At 39.1% G+C, this 22876-nt stretch overlaps 1 protein-coding gene across 2 annotated transcripts in view; it reads right to left on the reverse strand.

Annotated features, from left to right (window-relative positions):
• The window catches only part of lingo1a (leucine rich repeat and Ig domain containing 1a), a 121452-nt gene that overhangs the window by 73844 nt on the left and 24732 nt on the right, over window positions 1-22876 (reverse strand). Inside the window, exon 2 of one of the 2 annotated variants that reach the window (XM_047596990.1) lies at window positions 17756-17826. The exons of the other annotated variant lie outside the window; for it this stretch is intronic. The gene's annotated coding sequence lies outside the window, so the exon portion shown is untranslated. The remainder of the gene's footprint in view (window positions 1-17755; window positions 17827-22876) is intronic. 2 annotated transcript variants of the gene reach the window in all.

The raw sequence follows: 22876 nt of genomic DNA on the forward strand, positions 1-22876 counted from the left end.
TGCCTGGTCTGTTCCTGTTAGACAGTACACAATGTTAGCAAGCAGCACAACAAAAAGGGTTTTGAGGAAAACAGCATTTGCAACTGGGGGCTCGTGCAGGGATTCATACATCAAAGGCTGGAGGGCCCCGGCTAGCGAGAATCGCAGAGGCTGTTTTGCATTCACCCCTCCGTCCTTCACAAGCTGCACGGGCACCAGCAGCAACCGGAGAAGCCGCAGAGAGGTAATTGGAAATTCAGCTCCACACTAAAGGGCCCACCGTTTATCAGACAGCGGTACAGTCGCATTTTACCCGGCTACTTTGGTGTTGAGAGGATTGATAGTTTCTCACAAGTGGGCTGTTACAGATGAGTCTCATGATGCAGCTGGGTGAGCGCACTATTTCTGTGTTTGGTCACCCGCTGCTTTTTTTCAGCAGATGCTACCGCTAGCATTAACAGATTGCTGTGTTTCTTTCTTTTTCTTTATTAAACAGAGTAAAGAGACCACAGCTAAGATATGCCAGCACTCCCATATGATTATGATGATGATAATTATGTATGTAGACTATGTACTTGCATATGTATAATTGGGACATACTTTGGGTCATTGGTTAATGTACATATAAATTAGGTGAAACTCACTAATTATGAATTAAGAAATATAGAAGCCGCAACTCTTTCTGTGTTGGCTATGTATGTATGTGTGCTTCAACACATGCAGGCCAAGAGTCTGGAGGCTAAACATCGCCTAAAGTCATGAATGTGAGTTGCAGTGATAGAGTGCTTAGGGTTTCTCCCTAACTTCCACACTGACCCAACTAAAAGTAGCCTTTTAGGCAGTTTATAGTACATTACCATCATCATGAAGACCCCACCGGATGGAAGAGTTAACTCCTTCCATCCATTATCTATAACTTGTCTATTTGTAGAGGTTCACAGAGGGCTGGTAAGTGTTCCAGCTGGCCTTGGCTGAGGAGTGAGGTTTACCTGTCAATCACAGGGCTAACACATGCTAACTACAGCCAATTCACCAGCTGTCCTAATGTATGGACTCAGGAAGGAAGCGCGAGCACCTACAGAGAAAACCAGCACAAGGAGAACATGCAAACTGCACACAGAAACATCTTGGTGTGATGCAACAGATAATCACTGCACCACCATGCCACCCAGGGATTAACGTGGAAAAAAATCCACGAGAAAAACTGCAGCATCTACTTCTAACCCTAAATATATCTTCTACTTTTCTAGTTTTTCTTTTCATTAATTTTTTACAGGGAATCATGTGAAATAAAAGTTTGATGACATGTGAATAACACACATTTGTGTTAATTTTAGGGATGCATTTCACATGCATTTGTCTAGTTTAAACCATTTAAAAAAAAAAAATGTTTTGGGTCACATTGTGATTGATTTTGAAATTTCATGGCTCCAAGAGGGAATCGTTCCAGCTTTAATCTTTCATATAGAAATCTTGAGATTTATTAGGTAATTATTCTTCTCAAATTTAGTCACTTTATTGTTAGAGGCACGTATCACTCTTGAAGAAGGCTTTACATTTAGTATAGCAGCAGTGTGTTTTCTTTAATCATTAACTGAAGAAATATATTAATAAATATGATGTAATTGCTTGGTAAATCAAAAGTCATCCTGTTGCTTGTTGACTTGCAGAATTGCCTAATAGCGTCATTAATGTAATCAAAAATCTGTTTTCCATTTTATTCTTTCCAGCAGTGATAACACATCTGAAATGAAGAGCACTCAAAACTGAGAGCATCAGTATTTTTGTTGTGTAATTTCAGCTCACCGCTCAATACCCATTCACACAAGTTTGTTTTGTGAGGAGTGGAAAAGAAAGGGGAGGATTTTTTCTGGTGTGTTTACCAGTAAGAAGTAGTGACCTAAATTTTCCATCTCTCCTACTTCCTGTCTAAAAACTATCCTTATTTCCTGTTTACAGATACAGCATGTGCCATCTGTGAGCCATTATCATTAAAATCCAAAGACTGACACCCCGCTGGCATGCTGGCTGAGAGATGACGGAGTGAACAGGAGGAGACGCTTTTTTATTGTCAAGACAGACTTCAAGGTGACAGGTGAGCTGTCGAAATTTTGATTGATTGCGCTGAAATCCAATAGAGTCCAATAACGCACAGCTGAGTCAACGCACCTGGATCAATACAGTCCAGCTGACTGACTGCTATTTATTCCTCGCCTCTGTGAAAGCATCATGTAATAAATCACATGCTAACCGCCAGGCCCTATAATTAGATGGGGAGTCATGTTTATTGTTAATTACTGCCAAAGTCAACTGAACATAAACGCAAGGCTAGTTTCACTTGATGTGGAACTTTAGTGCGCACAAGCAGGTTTGGAAGGAAGATCGATGCAGGTCAAAAAAAAAACAAAACAAAAAACACTGAGATCTCCAGAAAAATACTCACATACTTAACCACTAATGAATTGAAGGTACATAGTCACATAATAAGCTGCATAGCTATCAAATCATTGGTTGTCCAAATACAGTGGTTTATACAGGATTTACTCTTTTACTGATCTGAAGCATTTGACATTACATGATTAGTTTTCCATGCTAATTTTACACTTTAAATAAAACATATGTATATTCCAACTTCAAAAATCAAAATACGTTCATCATCAATAAAACTAGAATGCTCGTGAAATTGAAAGGGTGCATGAAATCAAATTTGTAGAGGTGATAGTAGATGAGAGGCTAAGTTGGAAACCACGCGTCAAATATATAGAGTCCATAGTTTCAAGAAGCAGTGCTGTCATTCACAGAGCAAAACAATCACTGGGCCATAATTCTCTATTTTACATATTTACATTATTGTGCTGAGTTTGGGGATCACCTACTGCCCTACAGAAAAGAGCAATAAGGACTATCCATTAGGTCAAATACTCACAAATCTACGTTTTATACAATCAAAACCCCTGGAATTCACTGACAATGCAGCAATGATCACGAAAAAACAGACAACTGCCAGACAACATCCAAAAAATGTGTGTGGGCGTTTGAATGTGTATGTATGCATTGTGACAAAGGGGTGAGAGCTTACAAGCTACGCTTCATCTCACTCCTTTTTGAATGCGTCATTCATTTCTCTTTTTTTCTGTGTTTTGTTGTTGTTCGCTTCCTCAGGTTTTCACTTTTGTATTGTGCTGTGAGGGGAATTTGTTTGGCAGCAATTGGGAGAGCTTGTACTGATTGCATATTCGGAATAAAAATAAACAAATGAATATGAAAATTTGTTGATTGTCCTTTTAATGATGTTAATCATTTTTAATTCATGTGTATTATTTTTTATTTTGTTTGTTTGATTGTTAGTCCTAAAAAAACAAGAGTTACATAATTTGCCATTTTGTTCTTGATAGCTAAAGATGTTTATCCGTATTTTATGATTTTTTGTTTTACACTCCAATCAACTCATTTACAGACAAAATACTACTGAAAATTAACAAGTAATGAAATAAAAAACTATTAGTTTTCTATCTATCTATCTATCTATCTATCTATCTATCTATCTATCTATCTATCTATCTATCTATCTATCTATCTATCTATCTATCTATCTATCTATCTATCTATCTGCATCTTGTTGCCAATTCTGACCAGAGTGGGTAAAATAAGGTTTTAGCTAACTTTCATAGTGACATTTTCATCTGAGAGTCATTATTGAATTCAGTCCTTTCTATATAACACAGTAATTCTATTGCTTGGCCATAGTATACCCTGCTCTCATGTCATAAAAGTGGCGTCAGTAGGTTCTATAGAGTGGGCCGTAATGGTTTTTGGATCATTAGTCAGTATCAAATAAATCTGAGTTTAAATAAACAGCTGGTGCTGCTACAGTCCAGTACTTTATGGTGAAATCAGAACACAACAAAAGCAACATTAATATGTAGCTTTTCTAACAAACTCAAGACACTTGTATACTCTAAAGATGTTAATACGTAAACTGCTAAGTCAAGTAATATAATTCTATCATCAAGAGATGAAGGTGTTACTTAGTGAGCTGAAGAACAGAAACTGAGGAACAAACTGTAGCAATTATTATGGTTATGTTGCTTAATCATCACTCTGCAGCATAACAGGAACCGTTTGAATGGATATATAAAGTCGCCCCAACCTGTGAATCAAACTTAACTAAAACCAGCCTTGACAAAGGAAATAATAATTATCAGTCTTCATCTGAATGCAGTCTAATCTCCACCTTACCTATAGGCATCTCAACTTTGGAGAACTCGTAGCCGTGTTGCAGAACAGCAGAGAGACTTCACCAGATGCCTATGTTAGATAACGGTGCATACTGATGGCAGCAGACCTTTCACACCTCTGCATCATACTATTTCCCAAGATTAAATAATCCAGCATTATCAGTTTTAATTTAAAGTTAAAACATGTCTCTGAAAGCCTGTTACTGGGATCAAAATCTGCATTTCTAAACTCCTCCATTGATTATAGATGATTCTGGATCTTTAGAAAGGGTCGAGGGTATTGTTGAAACCCACAGATTGGGAAGAATTATTCCATATATTTCATGAGCCGCATGAAGTTGAATTATAGATAAGGCAGCATACCATTGTACCTCACTGAGCTGCAGCGGGAACCAAACCAAAGTAGAATTGATGTGAACCTGTGCATATAAATACTCAGATTAGGAATTAGACAAAAAGTAGGAACAAGAACATCTGCATTCTTCTCTCTGTTCTGGACTGACCTCTGCTGCTGTGGTAATTTCATGCTGAGGATGTGACACAGACAACTGTACATTCAACAGCCTCTTCAACCTGTGACATTTCACATGCAGAGTAATTAGTGCGCAGGCTAAAACTCAAACTCAGTGTCGCAATTTAATAATAATAATAATTTGCAAATAATTATGTATCAGAGAGCAGATTGTGTTTGCCGTACCACTTCAAATATATCATAGTGCAGATAATTGTATGACTAGTATAGTAGGACTATGGGGATTCCTCTCAGTTATCCAGGGAGTAAAATGTCCAGAAATTAGATGCAAGTCCATTGACTAGCAGCTGAACAGGTGACCTGCACATACACCGACCAGGCATAACATTATGACCACTGACTAGAGAAGTAAATAACATTGACCATCTAGTGACAGTACAATGTTCTGCTGGGAAACTTTTGGACCTGGCGTTCCTGTGGATGTTACTTAGACATGTACCACCCACCAAGACCAGACAAGGTAGAGTGGTTCAACACACAGAATGTCTTAGAAAATGTAAACAGTCATGTGTAGACTCAGACTTAGACAGACTTCAACGATCCACGAGGGAAATTGCTTGGTCATAGTGTGACGTCACGTGTGTCATGACCACACATTAAAATGTTTGCTATGTCTGTTATAAATTTGTTGTTTTTGTTTTCTGCAAAGCCCCTATTAGCCTCAATGATTGCTGCCATAGAAAAGAAAGCAATGAGATGTGGAATCAGAACTGTGCTCAAAAAATCAGCTTTCAGCAAAATACATAATTTTTATATATAAAAAAAAAAATCCACCATGCTGCACATAATTTCAAGGTCTGTAGTGGATGTTTCTTACCTATGTAAAGGTGGTGTGGTGCTTAGTAGACTACTGTTGCCTCACAGCAGTGGGGAATATGAAGTTTGCATGTTCTCTCTGCACCTGTGGGGGTTTTCTTTGAGTTCTATCTGCGCCCTACCGGCGACCTTTTTTCATATATAAATAAACTATATTCACATATTTCAATTACAATTTCACACCTCTTTCATGACAAATCAAGTCCAGATTGAAATGTATCACCTCTCAGCCATCTCAAATGTTGCCATGACAATAGTCAGAGGATGGGTCTTGAGTTTAGAATCTGCTGCGCCGTGAGATGCTCATTTCTGGTCAAGTGTTTCCACATGTATTGGTTTTATTGTCATGACATTTGGTGCAGATGTTCACATTCCCCGCAGGACAGTATGCTTTGTAGGAAGACCTGCTGCGTTCAATAAGAACACCAGGAGTGTACATACATGTACTGCATATACACCTTGCTCAAGTATCCTGAAACAAAACAGCAATCTGCAGCAACCCACCACGGCAGCTGTCCTGGTACCCTGACCTTCCTTTAAAGAAGGGCAGACAAAGACAAAGCTTATCTACAGTGAGCAAGAGATTATACTGTAGCTTAGCAGTGATTTAAGAATTCAGGTTGATAATCATCCTGTATTTGAATGGGCCTTACAACTTTTAAGCCTTTTTCATGTCAATTAATCTTTGCTAATTCTAGTCATTAAAAGTAAAAAAAAAAAAAAAAAAAAAAGCAGGCTGTTAAAGAATGGAACCAGTTAAACATCTCCACAGCCTTACTTCCCTATTCTATCCCACTGTCTCGTACTCAGGGCTCAAGGGAGCTCTTGTAGGGAGGGAAAAGGGGGTATTTTTAGCAGATTCCACAATCCCTCCTGTAAATAATTACCCTAGTTGCGGTTGAGGCTGGTGGCTCATTGGATTGGATGAACATGCAGCGTCAATCGTCAAAAGCAGAGCAAGCCAGGAATGGTGACATGGACCTATGCAGGCCTCTTGGTGATATGAAAGACCAAGGGATCTGCCTCCACCGGAGCGTAACTGGAATATTGGAGTGATGGAATGGGTCGGCGTGAGCCAGCACATTTCAAATGAGCTGGGTAAGAAATTCCACAGCAGCACTCTGTGTGAAAGATGGGAATGGGAAGTGGTGCCAGTCTTATGCTTGGGAGCTGTTGACTGCACATAAATGTGTAAAAATAAACTTACATAACAGGACAACCAATTTCAGCAAATGCACATTTGAACACCCACAAGTGCTGTAGTGGAACTGCTCGGTGGCTAGCAGTAGACTTCGGTTGTGTCGGTCAGTTCCCAAATGTGAGCGTTTGTGTGTGCGTAGCACTCTCTATTCTTGCAACTACTCCCCTAGGTCTTTGGTGTAAACAAGAATATGCTCTTAGCCAAGTTGCCTGATTAAATAAGGATGAAAGAGAAGAACCTCAAACAAGAAGGTCAACCAAAGTCGTGCTGTTCTGTGGTGTACTGAAACACATTTTTAAACATAAATAATGACATGGCGGGGTCACTTAAGGTAGGGATTCTTTTGGTATCTCCTTGTTTTTAGCTTTGACTCAAATATTAATACCAGTGAATCCAAAAGCTTGGACAAACTGCCAAAAAGAGGCATTGATATTAGAAAACATCACAAAATTATTGCTCACTCATCAATGACTACTTTATATTTTTCCCCTCCCACAGCGCTCCACCAGAAGGAGTGGGATGTTCTTTCTATATTCTTATATGTAACTAATGCAATTTAAGAATAACATGTTACTTTGTGAGCTCCGGGGTTGACGGCCTGTACATTTGCAAACAGAGTTTGGCCTCCTGCTACCCCCTTTCATCCGTTCTGCTGAGCTATGCTATGCTAAGCTTGACTGATTGGTAAACCTTGCAGATGAAGATGAGAGTGCAATTGATTTTCTAACCTAACCTGGCCAGAAAGCGAGTGACCATATTTTCAAAAATGTCAAGTGTTTCATTTAAGAGGAAACGCACCCTTCAGTGGAAGGGAAACTTCATTCATACTCTACTCAGTCCAGCTGTACAACAACTCACCAAGATAACTCCATGTTATTCATGTTCATTCACATTACTGCGCTTTATTTCACCTCATCTATCTTTCCTATGTATATATGTTTATTTCTGTCCCTTTTTCCTGTAGATTTATTCATATGCACATTTTGTAAATTTGGTTGGTTATACTATTTTGTTTCATTTTATTTTACTGCATTTTTACTTTTCTTTTTTTTTTAAGTATCTCCACCTATTTTTCAGTTTACTAGTGTGTCTCTGGAGTGAGACCGAGCAATTTCCATTCTGTATGAATAAAATCTGTCTGTAAGGAGAAGAACTGTGTAACCAACATATGGAGTGTAATAAATATTACGCCAGTTAACTGTAGATCATATGTGATGAGCATTTTTTTTTAATCATTTATGTATTTATTTTTTCATTTTGATTGTGTGGAGAATAAAATATTTAATTAACCTTTCATCTCACTGATAAAGTTGCTCAAACTTCAACCAAGAATGACTTTCAGGGCCAAAACGAGGAGGGCTATGATTGCATTGTCAACAGATTCTCGGGGGCCTTCACTTTTATCATCAGAATAAGCAGCTACGCCTTCTATGGGACTTTATTGGGACTGTTTGAAGAAGCTGACGCAATTCCCCCTCTGCTGTGATGTCACTGATGTTAACTAACTGGCTTTGATCTATTTTATTTTATTTTTTTTTGTGGGGTGGGGGTGGGGGGGCTTAGTAGTTAAAGCTGCATGGCTGTGTCATTTCTTTCTATCTAAGCCTGCCTTATATCTTCGTGTGCAAGGCAATGTGCTGGGTTTTACATATCCTCTGGGCCCGCATAAAAGAAACCTAATTTGGCCAAACAATATCAAATCCTCCAGTGACATGTACAAACCGTGAACCTGCTCGATCAGATCAATTATGGAACGAGTAACATCAGTCATTGATTTTTAAAACCCGCTTGTCCAAGAGAATTTTCCCAGCCGTCTGTCTGCGCCTCCCCAAATCAAAGCCTTCTTCTATAAGCCTTGACACGATCCATCTTTGCCACGCATAAGGAAACATTCTTGAGGTTTGTCTGTGGGTGGCTTTATGCGGGTACAGCAAAAAAAAAAAAAAAAAAAAAGCTAAATAAAATAAATCTCCAGAAGCAAACAGTGTTTCCAAGATGGTTTTATCTGCACGTCTCATTTGACATCTACAAGTTATCTGTGACGCTTTCTGAACCAGTTTGTTTTTAAGTCCACATCACAGAGATTAGAAGTACAATTCAGATAACAGAAAATTATTATGCAATGTTAAATGTGAGGTTTGACTATAATAAACACATCAATTAAAATTTGAAACTCTTGTAGCAAGAACTTTTCTTTTAGCCAGTTAATTATGTTGGTAATTATATGCAGCTTTTAATCGCTTAGTAAATATTCTTGCAACCCTGTCAAACTCATTTGACACACTACCCTGTCCTGTCAGACGCCTGTGATCTAAATTTAGCTCTGATGCTGCGGCACTTGATAAGCAACGTGAAACGTTCCGATTGTCACAGACTGACATGAGCGCGCTTTTCCTTGTATGAATGCTTCATGGAGAAGCTTGGCTCGTGTGTCCGGTGTTAGTTTGCATCTCTAATTCAGTACTTGGAACTAAAGAGGAATGGCATCCAACACATTTCTCAAGAAAATGTCACCCTCTTTTCACTCCTTTAGAGTGAGTCGTACCTCTGTACTTCCCTCCCTAACTGTTATGACACTTATAATAAAGTTGAACAGTATAAGAGTTTCAGAAGAACCTTTCTGAACACAAAGGAACTTCTCACTTTATCACAATTTCTGACTCAATAACCTACCACTTGTAACCTTTCTAGAGTGTTAACAACAAGAAATTCTTATTATAAGAAAATCTTAGCACTAAAGTCTTACATAAATTCTTAAAATTTGACTTCATACAGTGACATAAAGCTATATAACCACATGAATAACTAATGCCAGTCCCAAGCTGGTGATTATTGCATAGAGGGAATAATTTTTCCACATTTTAGTGCAGAAGGTCAGATGGGGCTTTTAAAAGGGCACTAAATACTTTCAGAGTCTTCATCAGCTTTCCCATCTGCTCGTTCCATTGCTTCAACAGCATCAACTTTGAGACAAACATTTTAATGCCAGTGCATTTCACAGAAGTTCAGGCTTTTAAAATACCACTTCCTCTGCAGGCAATCCTCCATAATCAACCTATGTCCACGTATAGCATCATTATGTGGCATGAAGCCCGGTAGACACATTTCTGTGTTATTTTGTCTATGTTTAGGCATCAGAACAGAGACACAGCTCTACTAAAAGAGGTCAGACTGCACTGAGACCGAAGATAAACTAGAATACTGCAAAATAAATATTTTTGACATATAAACCTTGTCAAATATTTGGATGAATTCCATGGAACTGGGCACTAAGCTGAAATGAATGAATTGCACACAGGATAATACACAGTGTAGTACAAGAATATACTGGATACTGGAAGGTGATACGGGATAATTGCATTGTTTGTGTGTGCATTCTACAAATGAAAAACTAAACTCCAAACCAAACTGAAAAGTAAACCAGGATACCAGCATGGACATGCTGTACCACCATAATTTGGAATACTGTACATAATGCAGTTTTATGGGTACATTTTTATTTTGTTGTTTTGAAGAACTGGCCTCAAACAACTCAGCAACAATGACACACCGTAGAGTTGCTCCTTCCCTTCCAAAGTAGAAAATCTGACTTACAGGATCTTACTTAGTGCTACCTTACTTCTTGTCTGCTGGGAAAATGGCCCTTTACTGCTTGTATCAATTAAAATTTCATGGCGATGAGAGACATTTTAAAGACCGGGCTTCCTTTAAGTTCTCTTTTGTTGTTTTGTGTTGTTGCCTTGTTAAAGTTATTTTAAGTGTGAAATCCCAAACACGCTACAGCCCCCAAAATCCATTTGCTAAAAACTCATAAGGGTTATCATGACAAAACTCTCTTTCGTGCTTGTTCACTATATTCATATTCATCAGCGCCTGCACAGAAGTTGCACTAGAACTACTATAACACTATAATAACTGTTTTATTCTGTGCATACATGTGCACTACTTTTGGCCTTGTCCAGTATTTTATTATAATACTGTAATATTGTTCTTAAAGAAGTTGAAATACAGTGTGGTAATTGGCTGTCCTCCTGTCTGAAGGGACTCTCTAAACTAAGGCACAGGTAGGAGGTTATGTGTTCCTGACAAATAGTAGATGCACCTGAACAAACAGCACTCACTGCTCTTAACAATGGAGCCTTTATGTAACTTCAGTCTTTCCCTTTTTTGTGACCCTTGCATGTACAGCAGTAGAAACAAAATCAAGGGTACTTCAGTAACTAGCAAATGTCAAGCCTCTCCACATAGTGGTCCAGGGCCCATACCTTTGTTGTATGTCTGCTAAAACTGTTACAACACAGAAGTAGGATGCTGACTTGCTGATTTTTCTGTAGAGAGATATGTAAATAACACGTAGTTGATGGGCTATGCCCACAGATGTCCTTATTTAAAACGCTGAAGAAGCTTCTCAAATGAGTGGCAACACGCCTGCAAGAAACTCTAAAACTCCAGTTGCCTTTCCTTAACATTTTTGGATAAATAACATGTAACAAACCAGATCCAAACCCTCTTTGAATGTTTGACACGAGATCCCTAAAGGATTTCTACTAATCTTTTGCAGTTGATCTTGATGCTTAAATCGGATCTCCAATTTTCTTGCCTTTCACTTGCAATGCAACAACTTCAAATTCAGAAACATGGAAGAGCTGAGCAGAACCCTCGCAGTGGAGGACAACACAGAGAACAACAGTGAACATTTTGAGGAGAGGCTTCCATTTCTCATACGTCCATGCTGGAAATCGATATCATTGGCATAGTTACATAGTTATAGACACATACTTCATGACTACAGCAACACATTCAGAACGATCATCCACCAGCAACCACTGATGGAGTTGAACGAATCAGTTTCATTTCAAGGTACATCCACAAGGTTTTCTAAAGCTTTCAACTTGGATATGGAAACGTGATGGTGTCCATCGAGGAACGGCATTGACTGTGTTGTCATCTCACAAATCTCAGTTGAAAGAACTCAATTAAAACTCACTTAAAATCTGTGTGAAAACCAGCAAAGGCTCTCACATAAAAGTATGTTTTAAGTCGCGATTCAAAGGAGATCACAGACTCAGCTGACCTGTCTTCTCCAGGCAGGTCACACCTTATAATCACGAGGTGACTAGGCGTTACCTTGAAAGGCATCTGGATTCTGATCACATGACTATCCATCTTGCCACACTTCAAGCTATGTGTCTGTGGCTTATCCACAGGGATCAGGACCAATCAACATCTTGTAAGGAGCTACAGGCAGCTATAAGTGTGTTTTTAGGTGTGAAGGCAGTCACTGAAGAGCAACTTTTATGAACAGTTTCTTTACACAGACAGCAGGAATGATCTTCCTAAACTATATGGTGTGTATCGTTGATGGCTCACCCAATTATCTGACTAGAACTGGATATTTTGAAAGTTCCTGCTCTTTCTGAACCGTTTTTCAGGACACTTGATGGTTCTGTGTTGCAAGATATCAGTTGCATTAGGTTACACCAAGCAAACCTCTCTGCCTATCAGATTGTGGCAAGAATGAATACGTGTATGTGTTATACAGTGTATACTGAACTATATATACTGCATTGTCCATACAGTATAAGTATTATACAACACCCTAATGAACTTCTGGTTAGCTACTAACATGTTTTTATGTTGCGTATGTCCCCATGCTATAGGGAGCGACAAGAATCGAAAGTTAAATCTAACGTATTTTGCTCACCATTACTGAGTGATCCATGTAGCGTGAGGTTATTGTGCACAGTCTATGCAACTAGCATTAGCTGTCTACTATGACGGCTCTGCTTACAAGAGGAAAAGTTTTGAACTAACACACTTACTCTTAACACGCTTTGATACACACCAAATATGTGCACCTTTTTCATTAAACTTTAATTTGTCCCACGCTCACTTTGCTTGTTCACATGCTGATAGAGTCTTCATTATATTCCTATTACAATGCTGTAATTTAATGACTCCGTTGAGCTACTGATGTCTCCGTCTCGCACTGTCATGTCTCTTTGGGACTTTAAAATCGGAGGTGAATCCAAATGCGCAGCGCATTATCACTTACAGCATGAGCTATTCTAGTCATTATGATGTTCAAAAGTCCCAGTCAATCATCAGACAACCTCATGCTATGCAGAAAAAATATGAAATGTCTGTCACTGTCTGCAATGAACAATACAGAAACCTCTTTATTCTGGAATTTAGTCAGTAGACTCATCATTAACTGTCATTAGGAAAGCAAAATAGTCTAACAGTAGAGCTAATATCACACCCGTTGATGTATAGTAAAGACAATGCCTAGAGGATTTTTTTCATTGACGGACATTTTCAAATAAGTGCCAGAAGTAGACACTGAGAGCAGAGGTCACGTAAACATAGTCACTGGGTCCCATAAGTGTGTTTTACTTTGTCAAATCCCCTAGACATAACTCAACGAAGTTAGAATTTGAATACCCGGATATGTTAGTGAAAACCAAAAGGGCCAAAAAGAAGAGATTAGATTTTCTAATCCAAATTTATGTTTTGTGACTACTAGGGATTACATATTTTCTTCAGAGGGTCTTGATGACTTTAGATAAAGTAGGTCACCTTCTTCTAAAGTTGAAAATTTCAGCATCGTACAAACTTTACAAAATCTAACACGTAACATCTGTTACAGAGTTGAGTGTCACTCTCTAAAAAAAGATGCTACACACTATCTGGAGTCACCTTTCGAGCCTTCAAATGGGGTGTTTTATTCCTCTCTTCTTTTTTTGAGTAGTATCACTTCAAGAGTTTCATCCTATAAGTGGCTTTTTACACACCTAAGCTTCTTCTTCTTTTTTTTCACCCCCAACAACTCCTGAGCTATTAGCGAAACCTTCCTAAAAAGTCACAGCACATACTGTATAATTCTGCTGACACTAAACCTTCAAAGAGAAAATCTACAGCAATAACAAAGGTCTCTCCAAGACATGGGGCTCTCAGACTTTTCAGGCGGGATGAGCCGAGGAACACCGTGCAATGCACCAAGTTTTGGCAGAGTTTGAAATTGCTTAGACATGAGCCTGTCCTAAAAAGAGAAATGAATAATTATATGAACTAAAGGAAGACAGGGAATTAAAAAGAAAGAAAGAAAGAAAGAAAGAAAGAAAGAAAGAAAGAAAGAAAGAAAGAAAGAAAGAAAGAATGCTGAGCATGAGCCTAGTGAAGAGATTCAAGGTGGGAACGGGATGAAAGATCTTGTGGGCGTGAAAAAAGTGAGAGAGGGTAGAGGGAGGGAGATTGGAGCAGCTAGTTGTGAAGTGCACGAGGGAGGGAGGAAAATATGGAAGGATGATAAAGAGATGGCACAACATCTAAGACTAGAAGTGCTTCTCACTGTCCCTCCTTCCCTCCCACTCCCTCTCATTACCACTGTTCGAGCCAGCTCCTCTCTAAGTGTCATGCTCCAGACAGGATGTCGCTGTCGTCGTTGTCAAGATTATTTGTGCCTGTAACGTGCAGTTCAGGTGATGCGGGAATTTCAACGCCCATCTCCAATGCCGGCAGAAAACCAACATATGTCAGTCCGTCTGTTTGGAAAGGTAGAGCATTTAGGGTTTCAATAAAACACGGTATAACACTAACAGGTGAATATAGAGCCGATTTATGCAACGTACTGGATGTATGTTGTGCAAATCTGTTTCATATCAATCCAAGTGTTTGAACAGTAAACAAGGCAAATACTAGACAGCTCTCACCTATGAGCGCATATGGGGACAGCGAATCTGCTCCCTAACACAGTATATGTTTCTCCACAGCATCGTTTCAGGTGGCTTATTTAATGTGAGGCAGGTATATTAGCATCTAATAACTTCTGCAACGGAGGAACTGACGTTCCAGATGAAACACGGATCTTAAGAAGTAATTGTGGCTCAGGGGGAATGTCAATAGCTGTCTTTTCAGAATACCAGCTGGCTCCTATTCTTATCGACAAATAAATACGGTTATTTATGACTATAAAGCAAAGAATTTCCAAAGACTTATCCATTAAGATAAGTCGTTTGCAGTAAATATACTGAAAATGTCATCTGAATTTCAATGCTCAGCCTGTCATGGTCCAAATAAATTAATAAATAGTCAATGTGAAAGTAGCATGCAGATGTTTGCTACCAACCTTTTAGATAAAGCAGCCATCAACAATATATAGTTTTTTTTTTTTTTTTTTAACTGCTAGGATGTGTGTGATTTGATGAACTGACAAAGAAGCAATGCCTAACTTCCATCCTCCAGTGTTACTGAACCTTTTTGTGCCATCTTTAGACTTAATGTTTTGGTTTTCCCAGTGTGCAATCTCAGACAGCATTTGCTTCGTTTCCTGCCACAGCAGGCAGTTGATTCCATTTAAAAACCTGTTAAACCTACTGCATGCTTCCTGCACACCATCAAATGGCCAGCCAGAGAAAGCTACATCATACGTTGTGAAGAAGCCTGGCATCTAGCAGTTAAAATACCAATCATTTCTCCGGATTGGAGCAGCCAGAATCAGACTCTAAATGAAAGCAGAATTCTTCCCCATTTTCCTGCTGGATGTGAACTGTGGAACCATGTCCTAACAATATTGCATTTTTCTCATTGTTTTCCTTCGCTAAATAACTAACAATAGAAAAGAGTAATTACGCAGCTTTAAGGCATGGTGAAATGACATGGAGAGCTCCAGTTTTGGTGTTAGCGAAGTCATCGGCTGGATCATCTTTAATGAATAAATAATGAATGAATCATTTTGTTTTTTGCAGCAAAGTCACTTCTAAATGATCTCATAATATTTGAACAAATCCCTGATTGTGTTGTTATTGTGAACAGTACAGTCTACTTCTGCAACAACTGCAAGAATTGCAAGAATCAACTCATCAGCTAGTGGCTTATCTAAAAGAAAAAAAAAAGGAGTTGCTTTGTTGTTCCTCTGCAAGGTGATGGGAATCATGAAAGAGAAATGCCTGCAAATAATTGGTACTATTCATGAAGTACATTAAAGCCATTGTATAAGCAGTGAACCCAAACCAAATATCAACAACAGCAATCATTAAACTCGGGACCGCCTCTCGTCTCAAATCGTCTTCCTCGTGGCATAGAATTGCAGCAGTAAATCTAGCGTGGCCTTTAGCCATGGGCGCCGCTGTGCGTCAACAGAATTATGTATGAGGATGGCACCCCAACCTGCTCTTCATCAGGGTGCTGATTGCTGGCTCTTATTACTTGACTTCATATTGATTTCATGGCGTGTCAGCATGGGATCGTGATTCACAGGCGTTTGGAGTGCTGCATCAACATTTTCACTCCTGGCTGACCCAATATGACACAGCGGTGTCCTTGGGTTAGGTTCGTAACATTAACGGATGTTTACAGCTGTCGTTATCTCAAATTAATGACAGAGAATGTCAAATGTAGACGTACGGAAGTGATAGCACAGCCCGTACTAGTATTATCGACATGGGCTAATTTTAGATGCTCGCTGCTGATCTCTAACCTGGATGTGACAGCTGATCCTTGCAACAATGGCTGGGCTCTGTATATATGATCTTCCAATACAAAACAATAATATGTGAGAAAAAAAAAAATACAATATATATAGAGTCAGACATTGCGGTTTGGTTTGTCATGTCTATTGGAGATGCAGTCCTTTGCTTGTGATAACACTGCACACAAACCAAACAGTATATATTCATTAAGAAAATTAAAATCTGTAATATTTTATCAAAGGAAAAAACCAACAGGGTCCAGGGTGTTCAGGAAGTTTTTTTTATACATATAACAAGGAGGTGCTCTTTGGAAAGGGACACGAACAGCTCGAAGGAAAAGTCCAAGACCCTCCTCTGGCACAAAAACTCAGGGGAAGAAGTCAAGGTTTGTCGCTACGCGTGGGTTGCATCCCAGTGCCCATTTTTTACCACTTACGTTTTAAACCATTTCATCATGAAACAGCCACCTCAATAGAGACTTTTTATATATATTTTTTTTGTGCTAGAGGAGTGCCTTGGACTTTTCCTTCGAGCTTCTGCAATATTTTATATTAACAAATGACTATATAAAATGTGAATGGGGCTGTTTGTATTGTCAAACCCCTGAAGAATTATGATTATGGTTATTATGCCCAGTCAAACTTGACTAAAGAGCTTTCATATGTTTCGCTATTTTTCTCCTTTCAGTTTTTAGTTTGGGTTTTACAAAAATAAATCTCTGTTGTTTGAAATCAGTCTCACCAAACTTGCCAACCTTTTTCCCAGTTGTAGTAGTTTTCCTTCTAAAATCGTGTACCGCCGATACACAGACATAGCTGATGAATGTAGTGGCATATTTCACAGTTTTCATAATGAGAAGCTGGTGCAGACCAAAGCGGAGCAAAAAGAAATTGTTAGCGTTCGCTAGAAGCAATGTTCAAACTGAAACTGTAACAACACAGACATGAGAAAGAAGCATACTACAATTTCTACATATAAAGGTGAAATCTACATCACAGTTTTACAGTTTGGCTCACTTGTTGGATCTGTTGACTTAAACACACATCTATGTTACAAACATACATACATACAAGTGACTAATGCATTCACGTAAAATCTGGCATAAAAGATATAGCTGATGAATCTGCAACAGTGGTTTCATTTTATCGAGGATTGGCAATAACAATTAACATCTTCATCTAAATTCAGGTTTCGATTCCTTAATCACCTCTGATCTTTGTGCTATTTCATATTTGTGTATGCAGTGTTTACTTCTGAACAGTGAAGACACTGCCGGCAGTGTCCTTAATGCTGTCCTTGTGTCAGGTCAAACTCACTTGGCTGTCTGTTTTTTCCATGCTAAGATGCTCAAGCAGAGAAATAAAGGCCACTGAATCCTCTGTTATCTGTTGTAAGGCTATGCATATAAAATACGTAGCATGCTCATAAAGACTGTTAGAGAAATAACATGACTGAAAGCTATACCTGCAACAAGGTGTACATCAGACAACATTGTGTTAGTGTTTGGAACTGTACTTACAATTTACAGTGTAAAGAGCCAGGTACTTTCTGGAGCATTTTCATTAGAGCCAATAGTGTCTCCTTCTTTCTCTGTCATGTTGCCATGGAAACAAGAGAAGAACACAGGAAATAAATTTATATTTTCTCAGAGTAGAAAGACTAGTCAGGTTATCAGCCCGTGTGCTGAAAGTACAGGAAGTAATCAGGGAAAATAAATAACACATGTGAAATATATGACGTAAAAGACGTCTGACAAGTCAGCTGTGGGTAATTTACTGTGTCACACTAAGGGACAGAGACTCCGTCAAATAGTAAATATATTAACAAATAAATTCCAGTGGTTTTTAAGCATGTTATTGACTTCTTGAAAATAACATATCCCAAGATTCATTGTGCAGGTATCAGTAACCTGATACTTGGAAGAAAAAACAAGGTTGGTACATTCACTGTGGGATTATCCTCTGTTGTGGGTGCTGAGTCTGTGCTTGGCTTATTGCGCATATTTCTAAAATCTGGTTACAATCTAAACAGTGATCTAGATAAAGAAAATCTCTCTCAAAGCCCGTAAGTTTAATGACATCATTGAAATATATCATGACTTAATTGTATGTGTTGGTTATATTTGAAAGGGGTTTAACAATGGCCAGAACTATCACAAAATGCTAAGTGATTAAGAAGTAATTTAAAATAATAAGATGTGGCTGAAGTCATCCCAGTGGAATCTTTGCCCCTTGGAGGGAGGCTTAATGCTTAAGGTCCCGTGTGATTACATTATGTAAGGCCACTTCCGTATTGATATTCAAACACACGGGGTGGACTGCATTAAGCTAAAAAGCCTGAAAATAACTGCAACAGAGCCATGGGGTCACTTGTTTTTCCACTCGGGTTGTACTCGCACCAAGCAGGGTTGAGATGCACGATGTCTGAGCAAACTTGATCTCCGTCCTTCCCACTCAACGCCTTGTTTTGAAGAAAAGTGCTGTTGGTTAACACGAGAAACATTTTACCTAGCAGCTTATTAGTGTCAGAATCCCGTGCTTGGGCAAGGTTATCAATCACACCAGATGCACAACTGAGCTATGTCTGGGAACTACGCCCAGCATGGAAAGTAGCTATAAGTAGCACTAGTAGCTGGCATTGGATGAGAGGAGGTGTTTGTAATGCGAAATAATACAGACTTTTCAACATCAGCACTAAGTTACAGTACAAACAAGCTGAATTTTACCTTATGTCAGCGCGTGTGTGTGTTTATGTGTACGTGTGTGTATTGGGAGGGCGATGCCGACTCACTGAGTCAAAAGTCAATAAATAATTGAAGAGCTGCTCCGGTTCCACAGTCTTCCCTTTGTCTGCTTTTGTCTTTAATTAAGAGGCTGTGCACCTGCTAATCCTGAAGTTCTGTGTCAGGGAGACCAAAGTCACACAGGACACGAGGACTCTTTCGAGATGTAATCAAACTTTAGCAATAAACGAGTACAACAGCTGCAAGTCAACAGGAAGAGGAGTGATTAAAAGAGAGCAGCGATGCACAGAAGGAGCACAGTTACAGAACAGTACTTAATAAAATCAAACAAACACTTTCTGCTCTGTTTGTATTTTTGCATTGTATTGTGCCTTACATCAGAGCGCACCCTCCACGGAAAATTAAGCCAACAGACTGCCGCTCCTCAAGTACAGGGGAATACGTTTCACGCTGTCTGAATAGTTTCGAGGCTCAAAGTTATGCATAATTAAGAACGTGGCTGCTTTGAGTGACAGATGTGTGCCATCACAGCTGTCTGGCTAGGTGCCAACCCCTCGCCTCAGCCCATCACTGACTAACAGCAGTGGAGCACTGAACTTGAACTCAGACAATAGAGACGGTCTGGAGTGCACACACACTGCCTCGCTATGTGAACTCTAAGCTGCTCTGGTGAGGAGAATAACACGCCTTCAGTGCCTGATTTGTCTGGACTGGGCAGAGATGTTCTTCGTCACTGGACACTGAAATGTCAGGATACTTTCACACCTACATTTAATTCCAATTTGAGGAGTAATTGATACAATATTGTTACAGGGCTGCATCTAACCTCGGTTTGATTTGTGTTCTCGGGGCACGCCCTCAACACTACACGCTTACAAAGTGTTTTTTAATCAGTTATAATGTTAGAGGGAAATCAGGAAATGATAGATTTCAGGAAATGAGGAAATAATTCAATTGAAAAAGGAGCATCATCAGGCAGTGTAGATGTGTATTGCAAGTGTCTACGTTTTGTTTATGAACAACGAGTTAGGTTTGATCAAGCAGCTACAGCGAGTAAAATAAGTATTGAACACGTCATCATATTTCATAGTAAGCATATACAATCTTCTAAAATGATCTAAATGTGCTACTAACGTGAAACATTCACCAGGTGTTGGTAAAACCCAAGTAATCCATACATAGAAAGAGACCAAAACAAACAAGTTCAGAAATTGTAATAATGTGTAATAATGTGAAATGACACAGGGACAAAGTATTGAAAATGTTGTACTGATATTTCATACTTTGTACAAAAGCCTTTGTTGGCAATGACAGCTGCTCTCATCCAACCAGACTATGTTCTCCAAATGTTTTACAGGCTTGTCCAAATGCTGTGCAGCAAACTGTAAACGAGCTTCAACGTGCTTTTTCTTTTGGCTGTTGAGTTCAGTGCACTGCTTATTGTTTTCTTTGAAACAATTGTACCTGCTAATTCCAGGTCTTTCTGAAGCTCTCCATTAGTTGTCCTTGGCTCTTGGACAACTCTTCTGATAATTCTTCTCACTCCTTTGTCAGAAATCTTGTGAGGAGCACCTGGTCATGGCTGGTTTATGGTCGAATGATGTTCTTTCCACTTCCGGATTATGGCCCCAGCACAAGTTTAGAAATCCCACTGTAAACGATGCCATCAGAATGTTCTGCAACAATAAGGTTGTGAAAGTCTTGAGAGAGTTCTTTGCTTTTACCCATCATGAGATGTTCCTTGTGTGACACCTTGGTGATGACACCTTTTTATAGGCCATCAGTTTGGACTGAACCAGCTGATATTCATTTGCACTGGCAGGTGTCTTGGCTTCCAATGCCTTTTAACACCTCCCTTTCTGCGTATGTTCAATACTTTTTCCCTCTGTTTATTTTACATAATTAAACATAACTTAATTTCTGAGCTTATTTGTTTTGGTTTCTTTCTATGTATGGATTACTCAGGTTGTTACCAACACCTGGTGAAAATTTCACGTCAATAGCACCTTTAGAAATATGTTTCCTATGAAAAATTGTGATGTGTTCAATACTTATTTTACGCGCTGTATATGCTGGGAAGGTGCACTGCTCCTGGCAGACACCTCTGAAGGAGAAGAGGCGCTCTGGGGGCACACAACAACCTATTCATCTGACAGTTTCTCCTTCAAAGAGAAATCAGGTAAACTGCTTGGTTATATAATCAGAAGTGACAGCGTTGGGTTGTTGTATTGGGTCCGTGGGTAACGTGTTGTGCAAACAAATCGCTTTGGGGAGCAATTTCAAACAGGCCGAGACCACCCTCTCTTACCTTTTTCAGCTCGATTGATTTGTTCCGACACAAAGTATGATTGCTGAGCCCAAACTAACTGAATGCAGGATTCTGAACAACGACCTCGGCATGAAAACACCCTCAACAACTACACAGTAGACCTTCCCCTCAGCCTCTTTTTCACTCAGGTATACACAAACGCACACACACACACCAGCTTCTGTTTTTCAAAAACCAATTAACCTGTTATCAGTCACTAAAGTAGACTTTAATTCTGTGAGTTTCCTATAAGACTGTTCCACATTAATGGAGTTACATAAATAACTGAACACACCTTTCTCTGCTTTTTGATGGGGAGCCAACACATAGTGGCCCTTTACCTCGCTCTTAAACCGTCCTGAGCCTCATCCATCTCATCACTGTAAAGTAAAGTATAGATTTAGTGATAAAATCGAGATTGCTATTGATGAGTTTTGTGGTTGTTTTAGGGCCAATAACAGTTCCATCTTTAACATCACGTCAGGCTTAAAATTACAGCTGCAGATAAACCACTGAGAGGAGATACCTTTAAAATACTGATTCATTACACTCACCCTATACCTCATTACTTAGAGAAGAGAAATGCCTGTGTATTGTTACCTCACATTCCTGATGCAAAGAATGAGGTTCTTCCAAATTAACACAGATGTTAACCTAAGACGCATTCGTTTTCACAAACCAACCAACAAACAAACAGAAGTCACCTGAGTGCCATGGAGTTGAATTTGTTTGTAACTCGATAGCTCTGATTGGTTGTCTTTTTTTCTCTGAATCTGTTAAACATGCCCCATAATAAAACCGTGTTTTACCAGATTCACATTTGTTGTTTTCTGCTTTGAATATGAATGCAGGTGTTCAAAAAATCCCATTTTTTTCCACAGTGTCTTTGTGTGACCTCAGCAGCTCATGGCTCTTATTTGAAGCGTGCTTTTTTTTAAAAAAATAAATAAATGAAATAAACAAAATGTTTCTATGCTTGCACAAGCCCGGATAGTTCATTAATTTCAACTGAACATGTTTAAAAGCTCACAATTTCGCTAAACCCAATTTCAGCCCATGCAAATAACAAGCAACACTGTTTAAATCATTAAATGCAAATAAAGTGGTTTAGCCTTTCTATTTAAAAGACAAAATAAATCACAACAAATGGGGGTAAATGGAGTCCTGTTAAGAGACAGCACACATGAATCTGCACTGTAATTGTCCATTAGCTTTCATCCTCCCACACAGGCTGACATCGGTGCATGACTTTGTGTCGTGTTGGTGAACATATTTCATGCACCTTTGCCTTGGTGAGTGACCTCTGTGCAGCTCGAGCCACCGCTTGCTGAGTTGTATTTGCATAACTGCCCCTACCTGCGCGTAACTGTGCGACTGCTTAGCTGTCTTTTGTGCTTAAACCTTCGAATGGTAGGGGTATATAATGCATCTCCAGATTCCAGAGTCATAAAACTCCTCATTTGCTTCTTAAAGCAGTAAGTTTATGATGAAGTGAGGGTGACTCGTGCAATAGCCTGTGGTGACTTCTATTATCTTTATTCAGCGAGATGTAATTTAAGGATGTAAAAAAGCATAAAGTGAACACTGAG

The sequence above is a fragment of the Mugil cephalus genome, chromosome 10, assembly GCF_022458985.1.
Source record: "Mugil cephalus isolate CIBA_MC_2020 chromosome 10, CIBA_Mcephalus_1.1, whole genome shotgun sequence".
Classification (NCBI taxonomy): domain Eukaryota; kingdom Metazoa; phylum Chordata; class Actinopteri; order Mugiliformes; family Mugilidae; genus Mugil; species Mugil cephalus.